The sequence below is a fragment of the Oncorhynchus gorbuscha genome, linkage group LG16 (assembly GCF_021184085.1).
Source record: "Oncorhynchus gorbuscha isolate QuinsamMale2020 ecotype Even-year linkage group LG16, OgorEven_v1.0, whole genome shotgun sequence".
Classification (NCBI taxonomy): Eukaryota; Metazoa; Chordata; class Actinopteri; order Salmoniformes; family Salmonidae; genus Oncorhynchus; species Oncorhynchus gorbuscha.
Genome location: NC_060188.1, coordinates 76675841 through 76693783, shown reverse-complemented (window position 1 = coordinate 76693783; position 17943 = coordinate 76675841). Strand labels below are relative to the sequence as shown.

General features: G+C 44.6%; 1 long non-coding RNA gene across 1 annotated transcript; it reads right to left on the bottom strand.

Annotated features, from left to right (window-relative positions):
- Nucleotides 1-2380: 2380 nt before the first annotated feature.
- LOC124000869 lies at nt 2381-7173 on the bottom strand. Its single transcript, XR_006832678.1, has 3 exons — nt 5810-7173; nt 4131-4190; nt 2381-2585 (listed from the first exon to the last, which is right to left on the bottom strand). It is a non-coding gene; the product is annotated as an uncharacterized LOC124000869 (long non-coding RNA).
- Nucleotides 7174-17943: the final 10770 nt, after the last annotated feature.

Genomic DNA, 17943 nt, shown 5'->3' with positions numbered 1-17943 from the left:
CTGTAAGTCCCGCCTCTCCCATCTCCTCATTGTTTTTTTTGGAACATATACCCACGTGGGTGATTGAAAAATGATATGAGGTCCACACTCCAGTCCAGTTGGTGATGGTAATGCACCTTAAAGTTGGTTGCCAACCACCATATAAAGTCCAAAGAAGAAGCCTGAAGGAGGAGAGATTATAGAAATGAATTGTCGGAGTAGAAGACCTTGTGCATTTCAGGTAAAATAACAAACCAATGTTTATATCCCAGGACAAATTAGCTAGCAACAGCAAGATGGCTAGATAAATTGCCATAAATGTTTGCTTTTAGACCGGTCTCCAAATTAATATAGTTGGTTCAGAGTTTGTTTTGATATTTCAACCTGCGTGTCCTGACCACGTCTGGTGTGGGTAGGCAAAATCAACATGCACACGATAGCAGACACACGTGAGTGGTCTGGTCAGCATATTACAGGAGCAATTAGGGTTAAGTGCCTAAGGGCACACCGGCAGAGCCTTGTCGGCTTGGGGTTTCGACCCAGCAACCTTTGGTTACAGGCCCAACGCTCTAACCACTAGGCTTCCAAAAGTTTGCTAAGCACTTGTAACAGGCTGATTGGTTGGCTGTCTGGGTAGCAGAATGACCTTTGCCTCACCCCATGTCTGAGGGCACACTGTCTTCTAGGCTTAAATTGAGGATGTGGAAAACAGGAGTCACAATGTATTCCGCTACCAACCTCAGCAATTTACCATCCAGGTTGTCGGTAATAGGTGGTTTGTCCTTATTTACAGATCACAAAAAAATGATCAACTCTTCCACACCCACTTTGTGGAACTCAAAACTACAGTGCTCAGCTACAGAGGAAGCACATATTTGAGAGTAGGAGATGAGAGCATACCTTGGTGTTAGCCATGTCCACGATGTACTGGTCTACCTTGGGATACTATGACCGGAGAACCCGTCTCAGTTCAACACCTTGGCCTGGGCATTCCCAGAGACCACCAGGATGAAATCACTGGGGATGCTGTATTGTAGGGACCTGATCTGGTCCCTGAGAGGGGACACAAAGTGAGAGGATGTCAAAGGCAAAGCTTTTTACTACTGTGTAGGGTTGCAAAAATCCAGTAACGTTCATAAAATTCCTTGGTTTTCCAGAATTCCTGGTTGGAAGATTCCCGGAATCAGGAATGAATAAGTAGGAAATCCATCAATGATTCAGCATGGTTATAGAACAGCTTTAAATCCCGAAGAAGTTTTGAAACAGTGTTGTGTCTTTGGCTATGCCGGATTAAGTGATATGACATGCTATTTTATAAAATCCTTTCTCTGTAATCAATATTACCTGATTGAGCTAATCATGTAAATGTAAATAACTAGGAATTCTGGGCACCACGAAATAATATTTATAGAGCTGTTATCTTCCGAATAAACTCTTAAAGACCTAGTAATATTTTACATCAAAAGCAGTCAATATTAATTGTCACCTTATTTCAGTCTCATCTGAATGTTGTAAATTCTTGGTTATCTTCACAAACCCTGGCTAACAAGTTGAAAAACCAATACAACATTGGGTTTAATTATTTATTGACTAAATACCTAACTAATCACACAGAATTACATATACACATAATTAATCATACATTGATTACAAATCATGTCATAAAGGAAACAGATATGACAGCTGGTTACATAAAGAACAGGGGTTGGATTTGAGTGAAAGAGGGGGAAGACTTGAGGAACAAAGGGAGAAGCTATGTCTCTATCGGGCCGTAGGCAGCTACTCTATCGTAAATACAGAATCTTATGCATTCTAAATTACTGCCCATTTGGAAAAGGAAAATGCAATAAATATTTACTCTGAGCTGCGCTTCAATAGGTTGGTGGTAGATGGAAGGCCATGTTGCACAACAGAGTCCTTTGAAGAGTGTCTCTGGTGGTGAATGGGATACGTTGTAGTGTCGCCGTTGTGGTAGATGGGATATTCTGTCCGTCCTTTCCTAGCCCACGTTTACAGCGGCCGCTGCTAACTCAAAGGCTAGGAGGTATCACTTCTGTAGTGAATAAGTTCATACCATTGGCAACCAAAGCTCACACTGAGGTTGGCTTAGTTCTGTAGTTGACATGTTAGTCCTTTTCAACGTATGGACCGTCGTCCTATCGTCCTCGGAACAGGAGGTTACATTTTCGTCAAGGGCTTATATAGTGGAGGGAGAGAAGGGTGTGTTTCATATTTTATAACCCATGTCTCTTCACAGGGACGGGCCACTGATTGAGCAGAGCCCTAACCTTATGAAAACTCTAATCTCTCATTTGGAAGCTAAAATTACATTTAACCTTTTCACAAATAAATGTATATTTAAACTTTTGAATTGCACAACAATTCCATGTGAATCTGATAACTATAATGTGTAGACTTTCCCAGATACAGTTCAGGTCATCCTGTCATCAGTCATAATGTCTCAGATGACAACCGAACTGACATCATATTCATTAAGTACCAACGCATATTTTCAACTGGTTCTATTACCAAAATATGGTTCCTTTCCCTCCACTTGTTTGATGTTCCCAGACTCTCTGTTTAACAAAGTCTATTCAAGAGTCCCTCTGTAGAGTCAAGAGAGAGGGAAGGGAGAAAGGTATTTATTGGGGAGGGGGTCATAAACCTTACCCACAGGCCAACTTCATGACAACAGGAACCGTGACAACACACATCATAGAGAGATCCAGTGCACATTCCACGCCCACCTGAAGATCTATCGTTTTCAACCATCTATTTTCTGTGTTTGAGGGATGCAAAATCCACTTGTCACTTAAATCTTGCTGGATTGATTGCTTTCATTTTAACTCTGCAACTCTTTCATACTCTTGCTTGCGCCTGTCGTTTTTTTCCTGTTAATGTTATAATCGTGGAAATGTTTGTAATGACCACTCAAACACACCCCAGTAATGGCTAAAATGGGTTCAAAGGAATACATTGTTTTTCTGTTGCATCTATAAGACCTCTAAAGCTTCATCTGGGATTTAACACATCATCTCGACACTTACAGCATAAGAGAATAAATAACTTTATTTTGATGGTTGTACATTTTGTTGTGGATATAAAAAAAGTTCTTATTTAATACAGTTGAAATGTTTACAAATTAGATGAGCTAAATGAAATGAAAGCAACTTCCGAAAATGAAAACTCAGATTATAGTTATATGGTCCTTCTGTAACTCAGTTGGTAGAGCATGGCGCTTGTAACGCCAGGGTAGTGGGTTCGATCCCCGGGACCACCCATACGTAGAATGTATGCACACATGACTGTAAGTCGCTTTGGATAAAAGCGTCTGCTAAATGGCATATATTATTATATTATATTATATGACTAATCTCACAAACACTGTAAACTGATATTATACAGACAGAATGTGGAGATGTCTGGGTCTCCCTCTGTCCATTCCTTCATACTCAACACAATGAAAAGCCCATCAGGCTGGGTAGGAGAATGGAACACACTGAGCCTTGGCTGCACTAGACATAGTTGGGTTTCTTCTTTCTATCAACAAAAGGAGAGTGGAGGGTTCAAATGAGACCAAAGATTGGTATTTAGCTACACCAGCAAACCCTTCACAATACCAATCTGTTTGCTGAACTGTTACCCACTAAGCTGCACACGCATACAACACGCAGCACGCACATAACTACTCTCCCAAAGTGCAGATAGCAATTCAGGTCAATATCAAACCGCATTAACACAGCAGGGGGTAGAGGGCCCAGAGACATTTTCGTTTGGGAAGCAATAAGCTCAGGGATGGGGACCATTGTTAAATAAAGTGGGTTCCTATCTCCAGGGACTTGAACACAGTGCAGGAATCACTTACTGGATTTCCTTTAGAGAAAGAGTCAACAGTGAACCAATCAAGGTTCCTCGTTGAGGAGAAGACCCTAACAGTAGTGTGAGCCCTGCAGGCCATGAAGGGAGGAACAGTGGGCTTCGCACAGCTCTCCAAATATGGCCCAGTGTGTCAGTGACCGCAAAGGCTAATGGACGGCTCTGTAATCAGGCTAAATATGGTGTAGAGTTCTGCTAATACACTCCAGCTCAGCCGTTGGCAGTTTATAAATATAGAGGGGCTTTAAAAGAGAGGAAAGTAGTAAAATACTTACGGTTTTGGAGCCATGCTGCAGAGTGATCTCATAATTGTTTGGAATCTTTTTCACTGAATTCTGAGAGAGAAGAAGTTGATTGTCATACATGCGTGGTGGTTGGTGGTGGAGTGGGCTGCCTGGCACTCTGTCATACATGATATTTCAGCTTTAGTGGGCGGTGTGATATGTTAGGTTACCTGGGACGGTAGGTAGCCTAGTGGTTAAAGTGTTGGACTAGTAACCGCAAGATTGAATCCCCGAGCTGACAAGGTAAAAATCTGCCGTCATGCCCCTGAACAAGGCAGTTAACCCACTGTTCCTAGGCTGTCATTGAAATTAAGAATTTGTTCTTAACTGACTTGCCTAGTTAAATAAAGGTAAAATTACAGGCTGGTTTTCTACCATAGCAGTGCCCACTAGGTACACCTGCACCCAATGAGAGGTCTAGGTTTGGCCTGAGGGCTATGCTATTGCCTGTCACAGGCCACCATCAAACCACACCTGCCCTGAGAACTCTAGGCTATTAGTGTTGTCACGATAGCAGATTTTCCTTGGCAAAAAAGAAAACACGAAGCAGACTAAATTCTTTAAAACCTATTTTTGTACAATATTGTGTGATATAGCTTGGAAAAGAAACAAATGTGACTGTGGGTAACAATATAAGGCTGTTTTTTCCAACATTAGGACTGTTCATTTTCCTTTCCTTCCTGGTATAGTGATACTGTTATCGGGACAACACTATGGGCTACATCACCCATATCGCACACACAGCAAAGATACATTTACTACTCAGAGAGTGAGTAGAGGAGGAGGAGGAGATGAGAGGAGGAGATGAGAGAATGCTTTTTTAAGGAGAAAACCACGTGGCCAATTGTCTTTGGGCAGTGCCTTTCGGTGGCCTACATACTTTATAATGATGGCTTTTTATTATGGTTTTATCAGGAGCTTGGTGTGAGAAAGCCAACTCTTGCTCCCCATGATTCATTGTGAAGAACCAGTAAACTTAGATTACACTAGGTCGACTCAAGACCATTGTGTAAAATGCAACAATAAAGCTTGTCTCAATGCTAATACTTTGCTCCCGAGTGGCGCAGCGGTCTAAGGCACTGCATCTCAGTGCTAGAGGCATCACTACAGACCCTGGTTCGATTCCAGGCTTTATCACAACCAGCCATTATTGGAAGTTCCATAGGGCGGCAGGTAGCCTAGTGGTTCGAGCGTTGGACTAGTAACCGAAAGGTTTCATAGATCGAATCCCTAGGCTGACAAGGTAAAAATCTGTCGTTCTGCCACTGAACAAGGCAGTTAAACCCACTGTTCCTAGACCATCATTGAAAATAAGAATTTGTTCTTAACTGACTAGTTAAATACATTTATAAAAGGGTCAGTGAACAATTGGCCCAGGTTTGGACGTCATAGTTAAATAAAGGTAAACAATTAAAAGATTGTGCTACCCTCTGGTGGTATAACGTAGTAAGAACACACCACTAAAATAATGATGCAGCTTTTATGACTGTAGAATGTTCAGTGTTGCATACTGAAACGAATGAAGATCAGTATGAATTTACTTGGCCTACTTATGTAAATGTATGTACTTGAGAAGTAGTTCAGGAGCAGATGTTTTTTTAAACTCAAGTAAATCTATGTAAAACATTCAGTCGTTTCCTTGTGTGCAAAATGGAAACATACAGACTTACATCATCTTCGTCATCTGCATATCCTCATCATCGTCTGCTGTGCTTTCTCTGTACCCTGGTGGTAGTGGTGGGCCACCAAGTTAGCATCCTCCTCCTGACCAGTCAGATGTTGGGGCACTGGGGGGGCCGATGAGCTCTGAGTCCGAGACAATGATACCACCGCTCTCCTTCTTCCTGCTTGGTAGTGGGTGATTGAGTCCCATGAGTTATCATAATCCAGCCAATCACACATACTGGTAATAACACTCGGTTCTTAAATGTATGTAGTTCTGTCCTTGAGCTGTTCTTGTTTTTAATGTTCTGTATTATGTCACGTTTTATGTTTTGTGTAGACCCCAGGAAGAGTAGCTGCTGCCTTAGCGACAACTAATGGGGATCCTCATAAAATACAAAATACAGTGAATTTGAATAAACCTCCCACCCAGTCATTTGAACTCAGAGCATGTAAAAGTCATTGGTCAGTTAGTATGGATTGTGCGTGTTACCTGGGTGCGGGAGCTGTCTCTCTGTTTGGAGCTATCCTAAAACGCAGTTGAAAGGCACTTAGCTATTTGTCACAAACGTAATACTTGCTGACTCCTCTCCTGACTCCTCTCCTGACTCCTCTCCTGACTCCTCTCCTGACTCCTCTCCTGACTCCTCTCCTGACATTCTTTGGGTCTGCTCAAAGATGGCATCCTGGTGAAAAGTGCAGGCTTTCTTTCCTGGAGGGAAGTGAGAAAGGCTGGTATGAAAATTCTGTATTCACCTTTCAAAATAAATGTATGGTGAATTTGTTGTTGATATCAGTAACGTAAAGGACTTAAGTGTAAATACATGAAAGTACTACTTACGTAGTTTCTTTGGGTAAGTTTACTTTTTACCACTTTATAATTTTACTTCACTACATTCTTGAAGAAAAGTATGTATTTTTCACTCCATACATTTTCCTTGACACCCAAAAGTACTCGTTATATTTTGAATACTTAGCAGGACAGGAAAATTGTCCAATTCACACTTATCAAGAGAACATCCCTGGTCATCCCTACTGCCTCTGATCTGGCATACTCACTAAACACATGCTTTGTGTGTAAACTATGTCTGAGGGTTGGAGTGTGCCCCTGGCTATCCGTAAATAAATTAAAAACAAGAAAATGGTGCCGCCCGGTTAGCTTAACTTTCACTTCAGTCATTTTCAATTATGACACCTTTACTTTTACTCAAGTATGACAACTTGGTACTTTTTCCACCATTGGTTGATATCAGGTTGATATGATTGTTCGTGTTGCACTGCTTTGCTTTATCTTGGCCAGGTCGCAGTTGTAAATGAGAACTTGTTCTCAACTTTTCCTACCTGGTAAAATAAAAGGTGAAATAAAATGTTTTAAAAATACGAAAAATTTCAAGAACTTTGAAAGTTTCTTCCAGTGCACTCGCAAAAACCATCAAGCGCTATGATGAAACTGGCTCTCATGAGGACCACCACAGGAAAAGAAGACCCAGAGTTACCTCTGCTGCAGAGGATAAGTTCATTAGAGTTACCAGCCTCAGAAATTGCAGCCCAAATAAATACTTCAGAGTTCAAGTGACAGACACTTCCACAACATCAACTGGAGACTGTGAATCGGGCCTTCATGATCGAATTGCTGCAAAAAAATCCACTACTAAAGGACACCAGTAATAAGAAGAGACTTGCTTGGGCCAAGAAACACAAGCAATGGACATTAGACCGGTCGAAATTTGTCCTTCGGTCTGGGGTCCAAATTGGAGATGTTTGGTTCCAACCGCCATGTCTTTGTGAGACGCAGTGTGGGTGAACGGATGATCTCCACATGTTTATTTCCCACCGTAAAGCATGGAGGAGGAGGTGTTATGGTGTGGCGGTGCTTTGCAGGTGACAGTGATTTATTTAGAATTCAAGGCACACTTAACCAGCATGAATACCTGCAGCGATACGCCATCCCATCTGGTTTGGGCTTAGTGAGACTATCATTTGTTTTTCAACAGGACAATGACCCAACACACCTCCAGGCTGTGTAAGGGCTATTTGACCAAGAAGGAGAGTACCAAGAGAAGTCATGACACACACAGTACTGACTTCCTTCCACATGCTCCCATGAACAGTTGAGCCACTTTCAAGTAATATAACAGCATAAAGGCACATCAATGAGTTTCCTTTGTTGTGATCCTTCCCTTGTGACGCCTGCACATCTCTTGTCCCATGAGATAGTCCGTTCAATTAAGGTTATTGTCACATGCACAAGTAAAGTTAAATGTTTAAACTTGCAAGATCTTGTCTTTCGCTTCCTTGTTTTTCTTATTGATGTTTAGCGGAGGAGAGTGAGGCCGTGGACAGTGGGAGGTCTGTATGGGTAGGGGGGCTCCGCCCCTCTGGACCCTGGTCTCTCCGCCACTCTCCACCCTGGCCTCTGAAGTTGTGTGCTCCTGGTGGACATACTGTGTCAGATTGAGGTGTGATGGTGGAGCAGTGGACTCTCTCTCTGCCCCCCTTCTCCTCCTCTGGGGTTCAGGTGTGTGGGGGGGGGTCACAGTAGTGCTGGATTTCTCAGAAGAGGGTCCCCAGGCCTCATGTTTCCATGCCGCCGGAGGGACAGCAGGGGAGGGTGCAGCTGAAGCAGCTTCAGTCCTGAGCTGTAGGGAGCAGGGGTTTGTTGTTCTGTGGGAGGTTGACAAACAAAGATCCAACCACCTGCATCAGACACATGAAGTTGATCTACTGCAACTGAAGAGAGAAACACAAATCAAACATTAAATAGTGCTTAAATAGCTACATACATTCACTATTTCATTCACTAATAGCTACATACATTCACTGATGTTCATACTTATCTGCACCAGTATAAATAGCACGTCCTGCAGCAGCTGTCTGACGGTCTGTCTGGGCAGGTAGTATTGGTGCTCCTCTGGGGCAGTCATCCATTAGGGGCAGAGTCTGCTGTCTGAGTCCCAGCCTGAGGCCATGCCATGGGGAGGGGTTGGAAGCTGGTCTGGGAAGGGGAGTAAGATCCTGGACCCTCACTGGGAGGTCTGAAGAGGAGAAAACAGACCAAGGGAATGTTTCAAATGCAATTTAAGGTAAGTGAACCAAAGTATTCCTGCAATGTTATAATATGGATCAAAAAGAATACAAAGCAATATACAGCTTGTTTCTGTTTACGCTCGTTTACATATCTCTTGTCCCTTCTACAGTTATATCTGATGGTCTTCTCAGGGAGCCATGAGACAGCATATTCTCTACCTCCTCCTCTCTAAAACACACAGAAACATTCATGTAAACGTACTATTCCAAAAGGCAAGGACAGAAAACAACCCCTCTAGTAACTGGCTGCCTTGGTTAGAATCCACCGTGTCTGTCATACCATACCGTAGCTTCTGTCACCATAGTAACACTAGCCTACCAACTCACCTCAGCCAACCAGCCATGATTGCTTTTGGCTCTGGTGTCAAAAACTAAATGAGAACATGAGTATGTTCATAAATAATAAATCAGTGACATTTTGTTTGGGTTTCCAACACACAGAACTCACTGTGAGCTGATGTCCTCTTCTCTCTCTGAGCACTGCAAATCTGCTAGTGTTAATGACTGGGGAAGAAACATGACAGGAACACTTAGTGACTAGAACCATACAGGAATGGCCTTATTGTCAGAGATCACCTGGTCTTGTGGGCTCAGTGTTCGGTGGAGACTCTTGATGTGGACAGAGATGTTGGGGATGAGCACCATCCAGCAGCCTGTCAAGCACGTGGAACTGGGCCTCCAGCTTGGACTCCAGCTGCAGCTCCACAGCCTCCATGGAGGCCTGGGGCCCAAACGTCCAGCACTCTGATATCTGCTCCCAGGGAACAGAGTTCTGACTCTGAGGTGAGGAGGCCTCTGAGGTGTGGGTTTTGGAGCTGGGCTGGACTGCATCCTGAGCCCAGGGAAGGGCAGGGCTCTGGCAGACATGCTGGGTCTGGGAGTTAGTGGGCTCATGGTGGAGAAACCAAGAGGGTGGTTCAGGGATGGTAACGAAGACAGACTGGCTTGTAGCAGTGTCCATCTCTGAACATGGGGGCGTGGCATCCATCTCTCTGGTGGCTGCAAAGGGTGGTGAGAACATCGAAGGTGAGGGAGTGGCTACAGAAGCCCTTCAGCAGGGAGGGTCACAACCAGTCTGGGTCAGGGCCATCCTTCTCCGCCACTTAGCTGAGGAAGAGCTCCAGGAAACGCAGGTAATCCTTATCCTCCAGATCAAACTCCCAGGTCACCAGCACAGGAGGGTCAGGGAGGGGCTGTCCTCCCCCACAGCAGGGTCCTGGGCTGGACCCAGGCGGCTCTGGACCTCCTCCTGGATGCTCTCACCCACCATTACTTGTTTGCTCGATCTTACTTGTCTGCTCGGTCTAACTTGTCTTACTTGTTTGCTCGGTCTAACTTGTCTTACTTGTCTGCTCGGTCTAACTTGTCTTACTTGTCTGCTCGGTCTTGTCTGTCTTGTCTGCTCGGTCTTACTTGTCTTACTTGTTTGCTCTGTCTTACTTGTCTTACTTGTTTGCTCGGTCTTACTGGTCTTACTTGTCTGCTCGGTCTTTCTGCTCGGTCTTACTTGTCTGCTCGGTCTTACTTGTCTGCTCGGTCTTACTTGTCTGCTCGGTCTTACTTGTCTGCTCGGTCTTACTTGTCTGCTCGGTCTTACTTGTCTGCTCGGTCTTGCAACATCACACTCTTGCTTCTGCTGAAAACCAAAAGGGTTGACACTGTAAATTCTGAGGATTAGCTGAGTAATATTTCTGGAAGATTTTAATTAGATCAAGGTATAGCTAATATCTAAGCCTCTCCACCTGTTATGAGGCCTGCTGTGCAGGTTAGGAGAGAGAGCCTCAGTTCTCAGCCGTGTTCTCAGCTGTGTCTCCATCGCTGTACAGCAGGGGGAGCCCAGGGTGCGGTTACTCAGTCTGGTCCCCACCTCTCTAGCAGGGCTACAGCCCCCTGCCCTCCTACCCCTTCTCCTCCTCCCTCACCCACAGGTAGAGCTCCAGGTGGGCCAGGTGCCTCAGGTCCTTCTTCCTCTGTCAGAGCCGCTCCTGAATCATCTCCCCGCCATTCTGTCCTGAGGCTAGAAGAGAGAAAGAAAGATAATGAAAATCAGTAAGAAACATTAATATTAGCCTTTACTTAAGGCTGGGCAGGAAGGTGAAGAGCAGAGATAGTAGTAGACAGTAGCTACCTGGGACAGTGCAGTGCCTTGGTCTCTGCGGTAGTGAGTTGTACTTCCATCTCAGGGGACTCTGACCTCCTCCTTCTCAGTGAAGACCTGCATCCGTCTCTGCCACCTGGAGGAAGACAACAGCCTGGGAAAAGAGACATGATGTCACTAATCTGTACCTCTCCTGTGTAGGACCTGGAAAAACACAAGTAACTGAATAGGAATGTCTGTGAATACATGTGAATGAGGTGACTGCTGGTCAGTTTTACATGGGGTAGTTCAGGGATCAAGCTGATGAGGAAAAGGGGGATACCTAGTCATATGTACAACTGAAAGCATTCAACTGAAATGAATCTTCCACATTTAACGACAGGCCCAGTGGAGAGCCTCCTCATAGGCTGCTTTCACCTCACCGTCATCAGGGACCTACAGGGCGAAATATGCATAAGCAGGTTGTTAACTGACTATAAATGACAGAGGATAACACAAACACACACTCCAGGCTGAACAAGATACAACAAACAATATACACAGTCAAAAAAACATTGTATTGTGCCTGGGGATCTCTCCCATGGTTCCTTGCAGCCTGATACTTCCTGCAAGACATTGAGAACCGGTCCCTGACATGCAACATCCAGCACAGGCCACATAGCTCCCTGCAGCAGACTGGAGGAAAAAGTCTCTCCAATTAGGCTCTGCTTCAATGGATGAATGTAGTGCAATGGTGTGACAAACATAGAAAGTCTCTTACTAATAGTTTGTATAGTGACCGAGTCCAGAGTTACGTCCCCATTGGGTCCAGTCTGAAGAATCCACTGCGGGTCACAAACTTCATCAAAGCCTCTAGAAAGGCCTTGGCCACACACGGCTGCTGCTGGGAGTCCTTCTGACTGATCTAAAGACCGACAACCAAGTTAGTCACCACAAGATTCAACATAATACTCCAAATAGTCTAATTTCACTCAAGAAAATTGAGGGGTTTCCCCCATTTTATGAAGTTAACTATGTATTCTAAAACAGATAGGAGGGGGAGGGTGTAGGGACATAGATAGCAGGGTACACTACCTTGTGTAGGAGAACAGACTAAATACCTTGTGCAGGAGATGTCGAGAATGTCACAGGGGGCTGATGTACCAGTTGGCAGATCTCAGGAGCAGCATCACCTCCTGGAGGACCCCTGACACGGTATGTCCCCATCAACAGCTGTCCTAGCACCCCTGATGGGTCCTAAGTTTAGAGATATAATATAGAGATATCATTGTTTTCTCTATAGCTTTGAGCAGGTACATACAGTTGAAGTCGGAAGTTTACATACAACTTATCCAAATACATTTAAACTCGGTTTTTCACAACTCCTGACATTTAATCCTAGTAAAAATTCCCTGTCTTAGGTCAGTTAGGATCACCACTTTATTTTAAGAATGTGAAATGTCAGAATAATAGTAGAAAGTGTCACGTTCGTCGAAAGGTACGGACCAAGGCGCGTAGAGTTCCAAATACTTTATTACAAAGTGAAACTTCACAAAACCAACAAAGAATAAACAAACATCCAGTACAGCACGCACATAGGACACTAACTGAAAACAATATCCCACAATGCAGGAGGGGGCAATTGACAACTTAAATATGATCCCCAATTAGAGACAACAAAAATCAACTGCCTCTAATTGAGAACCATACTAAAACACCCACATAGAAATATAACGAGTAGAACACCCCCGAGTCACGCCCTGACCTAAAGCACGTGACAGAGAGAATGATTTATTTCAGCTTTTATTTCTTTCATCACATTCCCAGTGGATCAGAAGTTTACATACACTCAATTAGTATTTGGTAGCATTGCCTTTAAATTATTTAACTTGCGTCAAACGTTTTGGGTAGCCTTCCACAAGCCTCCCACAATAAGTTGGATGAATTTTGTCCCATTCCTCCTGACAGAGCAAGGCCTCCTTGCTCGCACACACTTTTTCAGTTCTGCCCACACATTTTCAATGGGATTGAGGTCAGGGCTTTGTGAAGGCCACTCCAATACCTTGACTTTGTTGTCCTTAAGCCATTTTGCCAGAACTTTGAAAGTATGCTTGGGGTCATTGTCCATCTGGAAGACCCATTTGCGACCAAGCTTTAACTTCCTGACTGATGTCTTGAGATGTTGCTTCCAGTTATCATATAATTGTCCTCCCTCATGATGCCATCTATTTTGTGAAGTGCACCAGTCCCTCCTGCAGCAAAGCACCCCCACAACATGATGCTGCCACCCCCGTGCTTCAAGGTTGGGATGGTGTTCTTCAGCTTGCAAGCCTCCCCCTTTTTACTCCAAACATAACTATGGTCATTATGGCCAAACAGTTCTATTTGTTTCATCAGACCAGAGGACATTTCTCCGAAAAGTACGATCTTTATCCTATGTGCAGTTGCAAACCGTATTCTGCCATTTTTATGGCAGTTTTGGAGCAGTGGCTTCTTTCTTGCTGAGTGGCCTGTCAGGTTATGTCAATATAGGACTTGTTTTACTGTGGATATAGATACTTTTGTACCTGTTTCCTCCAGCATCTTCACAATGTCCTTTGCTGTTGTTCTGGGATTGATTTGCACTTTTTGCACCACAGTACGTTCATCTCTAGGAGACAGAACGAGTCTCCTTCCTGAGCGGTATGACGGCTGCGTGGTCCCATGGTGTTTATACTTGTGTACTATTGTTTGTGCAGATGAACATGGTACCTTCAGATGTTTGGAAATTGCTCCCAAGGATGAACCAGACTTGTGGAAGTCTACAATATTTTTTCTGAGGTCTTTTTTTCTGAGGTCTTTTTTTCTGAGGGTGTTTTCTTTTGATTTTCCGATGATGTCAAGCAAAGAGGCACTGAGTTTGAAGGTAGGCCTTGAAATACATCCACAGGCACACCTCCAATTGACTCAAATTATGGCAATTAGCCTATCAGAAGTTTCTAAAGCCATGACATAATTTTATGGAATTTTCCAGCTGTTTAAAGGCACAGTCTATTAAGTGTATGTACACTTCTGACCCAGTGGAATTGTGATACAGTGAAATAATCTGTCTGTAAACAATTGTTGGAAAAATTACTTGTGTCATGCAAAAAGTAGATGTCCCAACCGACTTGCCAAAACTATAGTTTGTTAACTGCCTTGTTCAGGGGCAGAACGACAGATTTTTACCTTGTCAGCTCAGGGATTCGTTTTTGCAACCTTCCGGTTACTAGTTCAATGCTCTAACCACCTGCCTTACATTGCACTCCATGAGGAGCCTGCATGGCAGGCTGACTACCTGTTACACGAGGGCAGCAAGAAGCCAAGGTAAGTTGCTAGCTAGCAAGACATTTGTGGAGTGGTTGAAAAAACACGTTTTAATGACTCCAACCTAAGTGCATGGAAACTTCCGACTTCAACTGTACAAGACCTTCCAGTGTATGCATTGACACCTACAGGTTTAATTCCAGTTTTTAGATATTTCAATATTTCAGGTTGGGAATGGTGGTGGACAATTGATTCAGTACCGCCCCAGTTGGGTGTGGATATACTCTTTAGTACCTGTGTGTTGTGTGCAGGTTGGGAGCAGCAGAGAGGAGGGGCAGGCAGGTACAGGCCCATAGGCACGAGAGCAGGAAGGCAGGAGGACAGGTCTTTGGCTGAGTTCAGCAGAGAACCCAGGGGCTGAGATAACATATCTACCCCAGCCATGACTGACGCATTCAGGATCTGATGACAAAAAGAAAAGTGTAGAATGGAGGAGGTGAGACCCACCGTCAGGCACAACACACCTGTGAAGCTTTCGTAGTTATCCTCATCTCCATGGGTCTCCTCTGACCAGGCCTTCCTGCCCAGTAGAGACTGCAGCTGACCATGAAAGATGCTCAAAGGGCAGCTGGGAGATGTAGCTCCCTCCACCTGAGACTTTAGTGGCAACAAACAGCCATCAGAAACTCACAAAATCTCATTAACCTATTCATCACAATCCACAATCCATATACATGTCTCAGTGGTGAACTGATGAGCTAGTAGCTCTTACATGTACGAACAAACGCACACTGACCCGATGAAGTCGCAGTGATCTGTGGAGTAGGTAGTGTAGGCCAGGCCCAGGGAGGCTGCAGTTTCCAGTCACCCAGTCGATAAGCCAGCCAAGTGGCCTCAGGTATCAGCCCCCCTGCAGCAGCATATCCTGGGCATAGACCACCGTCCACACTTCTGACAGCTGCTGCCTGGCGACACCCTCCTGGCACAGGGGCACCAGGCACCCAACACCTGGGGCTGGAGGGAGTGGACACACAGACAGCAATAAACACACTGGCCTGTATTGTGTGTGTGTACACCTTTTAATATACTTGTGAGTACCAAAAGTCATCAGAAGAATAGCAAACCAACTAAAATTCAGTGAAGTGAGGACATTTTACTGGTCCTCACTTGTAAAAAGGCTATTTTAGGCTCAGGGGTTAGGGTTAGAATTAGGGGTTAATATTAGGGTAAGGGATAGGTTTAGGGGTTAGGGAAAATAGGATTTTGAATGGGAATTCATTTCTGGTCCCCAAAAAGTAATCACAAGTATAGTAAGGTAAGTACAGTGGGGCAAAAAAGTATTTAGTCAGCCACCAATTGTGCAAGTTCTCCCACTTAAAAAGATGAGAGGCCTGTAATTTTCATCATAGGTCCACTTCAACTATGACAGACAAAATGAGAAGAAAAAATCCAGAAACTCACATTGAGGGATTTTAATGAATGTATCTGCAAATTATCGTCTGTCATAGTTTAAGTGTACCTATGATGGAAATTAAGGGAGGCAGTTCAGGAATTTGGCTAACAGCAGGCCCTCGTGGGAGAAGGCTGGGACCAGTACCACCCTGGACTTCACTGGGCGACAGGGTGGGGTGAGGCAGGACATGGGGTGTCTTGATGACCCAGCGTACATTGTAGCCCAAAGGACTGCAGGAAAAACAGACATCACAATCAACTATGTTCCAGATGAAAAATGTGAGAACACAGTTCTTTGATTGTATTATGAAAATAAATGTATATAGGGGTATAAATGCTTGAGAGGAAGTATTGACCCTTTGACCCTGAGAAGTCTTTCCCAGTATTCTCACCTGACACTGGCCATCCTGCCATTGGATCTTCAAGAAAGTGACACTTAGCTCCAACTCTGGGATTGCTGCCTGTCTTCAAGGAGTCTTTGTCCCTGCTCCATAGATACATCTCTCCAGAGACCAGCAATCCTGGAAGCCAGACACCTACAAACAGAAATTAATCATGGAATTGAGAATTACTGCCGTGTTAGTATGGAATCAAATGGTGTTGAACTGTAAGGGTCACTAAAAGCTTGGGGGGTCTTCTTCTTGGTGCATCCTGATGCCATGTTGATCTCACTGATACGCCTGTCATCCAGCAGGTAAACAAAGTCCTTCTGAACATGAAATATACTAGTGAAAACAGACTAGTAGTATCTGTGCAGTTTGTGAATGTGTCAAACTGTTGATTTGTCAAGGAGAAGGAGTCTGTTTTCCTGCTGGATGACAAGCGTATCAGTGAGATCAACATGTTTCAAGCAGACCACCATAGTCCCTGTGGCCAAGAACACTAAGGTATCCTGCCTAAACGACTACCGACCCGTAGCATTCACGTCTGTAGCCATGAAATGCTTTAAAAGGCTGGCCATGGCTCACATCAACACCATTATCCCAAAAACCCTAGAACAGATGATGCAATCTCTATTGCACTCCACACTGCCCTTTCGCACCTGGACAAAAGGAACATCTATGTGAGAATGATATTCAATGACTACAACTCAGCGTTCAACACCATAGCACCCTCATCAATAAGCTCAGTACCCTGGGACTAAACATCTCCCTCTGCAATTGGATCCTGGACTTCCTGACGTACCGCCCCCAGGTGGTAAGGGTAGGTAACAACACATCCGCCATGTTGATCCTCAACACAGAGGGCCCTCAGGGGTGAGTGCTAAGTCCCGTCCTGTTCTCCCTGTCACTCATGACTGCATGGCCAGGCACGACTCCAACACCATCATTAAGTTTGCCGATGACACAACAGTGGTAGGCCTGATCACCAACAATGACAAGACTATAGGGAGGAGGTCAGAGACCTGACCGTGTGGTGCAAGGACAACAACCTCTCCCTCGACGTGATGAAGACAAAGGAGATGATTGTGGACGACAGGAAAAGGAGGACCGAGCACGCCACCATTCTCATCGACGGGGCAGTAGTGGAGCAGGTTGAGAGCTTCAAGTTCCTTGGCGTCCACATCACCAACAAACTAACATGGTCCAAGCACACCAAGACTGTCGTGAAGAGGGCACGACAAAACTTATTCCCCCTCAGGATACTGAAAAGATTTGGCATGGATCCTCAAATCCTCAAAAGGTTTTACTGCTGAACCATCGAGAGCGTCCTGACGAGTTGCACCACTGTCTGGTTTGGCAACTGCTCGGCCTCCGACCGCAAGGCACTACAGAGGGTAGTGTGTACGACCCAGTACATCACTGGGTCCAAGCTTCCTGCCATCCAGGACCTCTATACCAGGCAGTGTCAGAGGAAAGCCCAGCCACCCTAGTCATAGACTGTTCTCTCTGCTACTGGACAGCAAGCGGTTCCTGGAGCGTCAAGTCTAGGTCTAAGAGGCTTCTAAACAGCTTTTACCCCCAAGCCATAAGTATCCTGTACAGCTTATCAAATGGCTACCCAGTTAAGTGTGCTCTCCAATCCCAGCCAACAGAACCGTGGCCATGGTTTATTCCATTTGATGCTCGATGACGACGCAAGTTAGCTACTCCCTTTTTAGGTTACTGATGGAGACATCATCATGAACCAACTTCAATCATCTCAGGTCGAGTTGATACTTCGTAATGGTAGGGACTAGCTAACTAAACGAAATACAGACAAGATATCACAGGTCAGATATCAACACGTCAAACAAAGTGA